Below are 6,917 nucleotides of genomic sequence, written 5' to 3' on the forward strand. Positions count from 1 at the left end.
TGATGGCCCCTGGTCTAACACTCTAAACACTATACCACACTGCCTCTATCATATAGTGATTTACAGTCAGGTTCCCCTGACTGTGTGAGCTGGGCTTTTTTTTTTTTTTTGTTCAAATCAGGAGTCACTATGGGGCATTATTAAGGCCCTATTGTTCTGTATGCTAGAACTTTCAATCACCTTACCTTTAAATGCATTAAGTCCGTTCCATGAAGTCAATGAGAGATGGATGGATGCATGCTATCTTCACTGTCTTCATTCAGCAAGAGGTGTAGCTGTCAGGGGGACCAAATTTCAGAGCTCCACAAGTAATAGAAAGGTTGGGAAGATGGAATGGCAGGAATGTCTGTGGACGCTGATATATCTAGGACAATTTACAGAAGGAAAAAGATCTTGATTTAGTGTGATGAGCACAGTGCAGTTGATGGCCTTCGTGCCTGCTGCCCTCTTTGACTGTCCTGGCTGCATTAGAAGGCTTCGTCTTCTCCTTGTAGCTCAAGCCCACGGTCTGCTTTGCTTGCTGCTAATGACATGCTCTCATTTGCGGGCACAGCCAGGGTTCATGTGTGAGTATGGAGGAATATGTGTGTGTGTGTGTGTGTTTAAAAATGAGATGAATCAAAGCAGAGCAATGAAAGAACTGCCGCTGCTCTGCACAGTAATGAGCAGCTGTTCTCCGCCAAGGCTGCTGGATGCAATTGGATGCTTCAATTAGAGCAGCTTAGGGAAGAAAAAAGAGCAGTCCTTCTGGACACCTTTGTGAGCATGCAAGAGCCATTGTTGTTCTAAGGGATGTAACTAAAGCCACAAATTGCCTATAGAAATAAAGGCATATGGCTTCCAACGACAACTGAAACAAATCCACTCCCCACAAAGACTTTGTCGTGGGATGTTATATGAACACGTGACTATTTGCCAAATATTTACTGCCACGGACCTGGGACTTCCTGCATGCAAAGCAGATGCTCCACTAAGATACAACCCTATTCCTAGATATTTGACATTGCTCAACGGCTCAACACAGGATGCAAGCTTTCCTAGAGGTAGCTCCTGTTAAATATAGTCAGCCTAACTCCTGAGCAAACATGCCTGGATTGAGACAACTCCAGTGTAATTCTATTTCACCGTAGTCTGGTACCCAAGAGTAAGGTGAGCTGTAAGTCAGGAAGTGTCCCGTTAAAATATTTTCATTTTATGAACTCACTTGATGGCTCTCAGCAAGCTACTTAAGCCCCCATTTCTAATACAGTGGAACCTTGGTTCTCAAATGTAATCCGTTCCAAAAGTCCATTTGACTTCCAAAGTGTTCGAAAACCAAGGTCCGGTTGGTGCAGGCACCCTGGAAATAATAGTTGATACCGTAGCTGCATCGGACGTTCGGGTTCTGAAAAATGTTCGAAAAGCGGAACACTTACTTCCTGGTTTTTGGCATTCGGGAACTGAAATATTAGAGTACCAAGGTGTTCGAGAACCAAGGTTCCACTGTATGGGGATAAAATCACTGCCCAACCTTAAAGGCTGAAGATTACTGAGGTAAAACGTGTGTAAAGCATGTTGAGGCTTTGAATAGTATTGTTACGACTAGACCACTTGTTCGTAGAGTAGGTGCTTATGTGGATGAGATACCAAGATGGTCTTACAATCGTTAATGAGGAATAAAGGAGGTTGCCTTATACAGAGTCAGACCAGGGGTCATCTAGATGAACAATGCTGACACTGACTGGCAGAGTTTCAGACAGGAAGTCTTCCCCCAGCCCTACCTGGAAATGCCAGGGATTGAACCTGGGGCCTATTTTTGTTTGCATTGTGAACTTGTTATCCAATTAGCGGGTATATTTCCATTAAAATGCACTCAAAATCCCATTTAGCCCTTTAACAGCGCAGAAGCAGCGTCTTCGTTGGGCAATCCGTCAAATGTCAGACGTTCCTACCACACTATTTCAAACCCAAATGCCCAGCTCTAATGAGCTCTTCCAAGAATGTGTCAAATGGAAGCTGCTTCCCCATTAGCTGAAAGTAATTTTGTACCTTTTAGAGCTTCTAATTGCTGTCTTTCTCTCCCTCTGCACACATACACTAGATTTATAATTCATTTTTTGGAACTGGTCATATTCAGCAAGTGAGACTTCACTTTGAAAGGAGGCGTCATTATCTGCAGCTCGTGAATGGCTATGAAAGGATTACCTTGTCAGGGCTGTACTGAATATGAGGTAAATCCAGGTTTGGGACTCTCACCATCTTATCTAGGACTGTGTGAGAGAGATATTTAATGGCTTAGATGTGAATGTGGTCCACCCCGCTGCTTTCTGCTAAGGCTATGAGTGCTTCAGGAAAGGAATGAAGAAATCAGGCTTAAGTGGATTTAAGGACGATTATCAGGATCACCTCAAGCCTGGAGAGCAGCTGGACTAATTCCAGAGTATGGCCCCATCTGTACTATACCTTTAAGGCAGTATCAGAACACTTTAAAAGCAACCTGGGAACTGTAGCTTGTTAAGAGTGCTGAGGGTAGTTAGGTGACCTCTATTCCCCTCACAAGCTATAATGCCCAGAATGGTTTAACAATCATTCCTTCTTTCCAGGGAACTCTGGGAATTGTAGCATGGACCTGTATGATCTTTGCTGTTCATCAGCCAGTGATGCAAACCCTCTGCACTTACAGTATATTGAAGCATGTTGGATCAAGCTCTTAACGTGTAATGGCTTTTATTAAAGAGTTATAGATACAGATAGCCAATTCTAAATTGGGATGACATTATTTATTCGCCCTCTTGCTGGTTTTTTTAAATTTGTTGTTGTTGTTTAGTCGTTTAGTCGTGTCCGACTCTTCGTGACCCCATGGACCATAGCACGCCAGGCACTCCTGTCTTGCACTGCCTCCCGTAGTTTGGTCAAACTCATGTTCGTAGCTTCGAGAACACTGTCCAACCATCTTGTCCTCTGTCGTCCCCTTCTCCTAGTGCCCTCAATCTTTCCCAACATCAGGGTCTTTTCCAAGGATTCTTCTCTTCTCATGAGGTGGCCAAAGTATTGGAGCCTCAGCTTCACGATCTGTCCTTCCAGGGAGCACTCAGGGCTGATTTCCTTAAGAATGGATAGGTTTGATCTTCTTGCAGTCCATGGGACTCTCAAGAGTCTCCTCCAGCACCATAATTCAAAAGCATCAATTCTTCGGCGATCAGCCTTCTTTATGGTCCAGCTCTCACTTCCATACATCACTACTGGGAAAACCATAGCTTTAACTATACGGACCTTTGTCGGCAAGGTGATGTCTCTGCTTTTTAAGATGCTGTCTAGGTTTGTCATTGCTTTTCTCCCAAGAAGCAGGCGTCTTTTAATTTCGTGACTGCTGTCACCATCTGCAGTGATCAAGGAGCCCAAGAAAGTAAAATCTCTCACTGCCTCCATTTCTTCCCCTTCTATTTGCCAGGAGGTGATGGGACCAGTGGCCATGATCTTGGTTTTTTTGATGTTGAGCTTCAGACCATATTTTGCGCTCTCCTCTTTCACCCTCATTAAAAGGTTCTTTAATTCCTCCTCACTTTCTGCCATCAAGGTTGTATCATCTGCATATCTGAGGTTGTTGATATTTCTTCCAGCAATCTTAATTCCGGCTTGGGATTCATCTAGTCCAGCCTTTCGCATGATGAATTCTGCATATAAGTTAAATAAGCAGGGAGACAATATACAACCTTGTCGTACTCCTTTCCCAATTTTGAACCACTCAGTTGTTCCATATCCAGTTCTAACTGTAGCTTCTTGTCCCACATAGAGATTTCTCAGGAGGCAGATGAGGTGATCAGGCACTCCCATTTCTTTAAGAACTTGCCATAGTTTGCTGTGGTCGACACAGTCAAAGGCTTTTGCATAGTCAATGAAGCAGAAGTAGACGTTTTTCTGGAACTCTCTAGCTTTCTCCATAATCCAGCGCATGTTAATTTTTTTAATTAACATATGCAAATGAGCCACAACATTTTCTTTTCCCGTAGCAGAAGTTGCAAACTTAGCCATGGATAATAAAATGGTTCTCAGGCATAGCTGCCAAGTTATCCCTTTTTTTAAAGGGATTTTCCCTTATGCTGAATAGGCTTCCTCGTGAGAAAAGGGAAAACTTGGCAGCTATGTTCTCAGGGCATATTAAGGATGACATGAGTATGTAGGAGCTGTCTGAAAATCGGCAAGCCCTTAGATAATTTACCATCTAAGCTGTTTTGATTTCAAAATCAAAAAGACAAAAAAATGATTTACAGAACTCAGCAAGATCTAATGCAGTCTTCGATGGTGTGGAAGAAGCCAAGTTGTTTCCCACCTTCTTGCTAAGCGCTGAGGGATGGATAAGGAGAATACTCAGTGTTGAGTTTTCTTTGGTGCGTTTGTTGAGAATGGATGGAATCCATTTGGTGCCCTTGATGCTCACAAGATGGGCTCTTGATGCAGTAGAACAGGCATCCCCAAACTGCGGCCCTCCAGATGTTTTAGCCTACAACTCCCAGGATCCCTAGCTAACAGGACCAGTGGTTAGAGATGATGGGAATTGTAGTCTGAAACATCTGGAGGGCCAAAGTTTGGGGATGCCTGCAGTATAATCATCTACTAACAGAAAAGGAGAGGAGGCAATTTTGAGTGATTCTCTCCTCCCTCTGCAGCCCCCCACAACACCTCCCACCCCTTTCTGGAAACTCATCCAGCTTTCTGGAGTTGATTTTCCCACTTCACATTGACACCTGGCAACGTCTTTCCGGTAGAACTCTCTCTCTGAAGGCAAGCTTCACCACATTATTAAAGTTCTGCCACCTGGTTAAAATGTAGCCATTCTCTTATAGCTTTGGATATATTTAAGTTGTTTTAATTTTACCTTGTGCCCAACATTAGGAAGACTATGGTCTGTGTGATTTGCAACTGTTTGTTTACTCAAGATAGTTTATACTGAATTTATTGATGTTGCATAGTTTAATTTATTAAGTTTTTGGTTATGTTTTAGTTGGAAAACACTTTGTGGTTGCTATTTACTTTGGATAATAAAAAGTTAATTCCTCCTTCTGGATGTTCCTTGCCTGCCAGCCCCATGACATCGGTATAGTCATTTTATGGGGTTTCTTTCGGGGGGCAGCTGAATTGCAGGACCCTGGACATCAGGCCTGAATGAAGTCCAGCCATTGGTGCTCTTGGCAGAAACATGCAAGCAAAAGCCCTTCCATGAGCACTATTGAATGTGTTGGAAGCAGTAAAGAAAGCACACATATTTTATTTATTTTATTTTATTTCAAAGCGTGCTTAAACTGCTTAATATTTTAAAAAATCTCTAACCACTGTACAATATAAAACCACACAATATCATTAAAACAGAAATACAACATCAAACCAACAATACAGTAATATAAAAGCATATACAGTACAAACAAATGAACAAATAAAACAGGAAAACACATAAAGCAAGGTCTGGTCCTTTGGGTCAGGGAAAGCTTGGGCAAAAATATATGCCTTTACAAGATATTTGGAGCAGCCGGTGGTTTCTGCTTCACATGTAGCAGAGTGAAGGACATTCCATAGTCCATTCTCTGTTCACCACCCTCTGATATTCTGCAGGGTGCATTGCCCTGAGTAGACATTCAACAGATTATCTAAGTGGTTTTGAAGGTCACTTTAAAGGTAGAGATGCTTCTGAAATGTATGCATTTTAGTTGTTCCCCAGACTCTGAAATTCCAAATTAACTGCTATTGTTTCTGGAAAAGAACTGAATGCATTTATTTATTCTTCTTTTACATTTCTGAATTTTGTCCGTTTCCCTTCCCATGGGTTTTCTCTGACAGGTTCAAATTTGAGGGTAGGTTGGAAAAAGAGAACCCGGCATTCCCTGCCAGCTGCACACTGCTGGATTGCTCACCCTTTGTTTTTGTTTTCTTCCAGGGGTAGTGGAATCCACGTACAGGGTGCCTTTTACCAGGGTGTTCCCCAAGAGGAGAACAATGCTTTCGGAGATGATGGCACATATTATCCTTTCAGGGGGAAGGGACAAAGTGAAACATTCATTTAGGTAGTATGCAATTCACAGCAGCGGGAAAATCTCTCCCGGTGAAAGCTGAAGTCCAAACATCTCACAGTGTCAGGGGCAAGTATTGACGACAGGTGTATACAGCATATCCTGGGAGGTGGGTGTTGTGTGCTTGTTCATTATTTCCTTTTAAAACAGATTCAATCTGCAGAAATGCATTCCCCCCCTCCCTTCAAACAGGGGGAAAACTAACAAAAGAAAGCTCACTGTTCCCAGCAATGAAATGGCCTTGACTCTTTTGTAATGCAGTTGACTCATTCAATAGGGGGCATATTGATGCTGCAATCCATTTTAAAACAGGTTGGCATTGAAGTTTCTGAGCCTATGCAAATGTGGTGATCTTGTTATGTGAAGCATCTTATTTGTGCGGGCAGCCAGAGAAAGCAAATGGATGAAATTTAATTATTTTTGTCTATACCAAAAGGCCGGTATTAAAGCAATTCCCAGAAGCATGGGACCTATTGATATACCTTAAAGGATGGGGCGCCAAATAAAGGAAGCGGATGGGCAGAAAGCTCTCAGGAATGCTAATGCATGATTCATTGTCTGCCATTGGTCTGTCACCATCACTTTTGGTTAGTATGCACAAAGCAGGGCTTGTTGGGTGGGGGATGCTGATGGTTGAATGTGGCCCTTAAGCTCTTTCAGTATGGCCCACTGTGCTCACCCCAAGCGATGCTTCTCTCCAAGAAACCTCCCCTTATTCCCAGCCCCCAGCCCTCACTCGCCTGTTCCATGTACTGGTAGCCACTGAGGGCCTTATTCTGCATTCTTATTCTCAGGTGTAAAGAGACTTGCAAGTTAACCCTTTGAAAAAACCCTGCACTTGCAAAAATGACATACAGTGGTACCTCTGGTTATGAA

The sequence above is a fragment of the Zootoca vivipara genome, chromosome 3 (assembly GCF_963506605.1).
Source record: "Zootoca vivipara chromosome 3, rZooViv1.1, whole genome shotgun sequence".
NCBI lineage: Eukaryota > Metazoa > Chordata > Lepidosauria > Squamata > Lacertidae > Zootoca > Zootoca vivipara.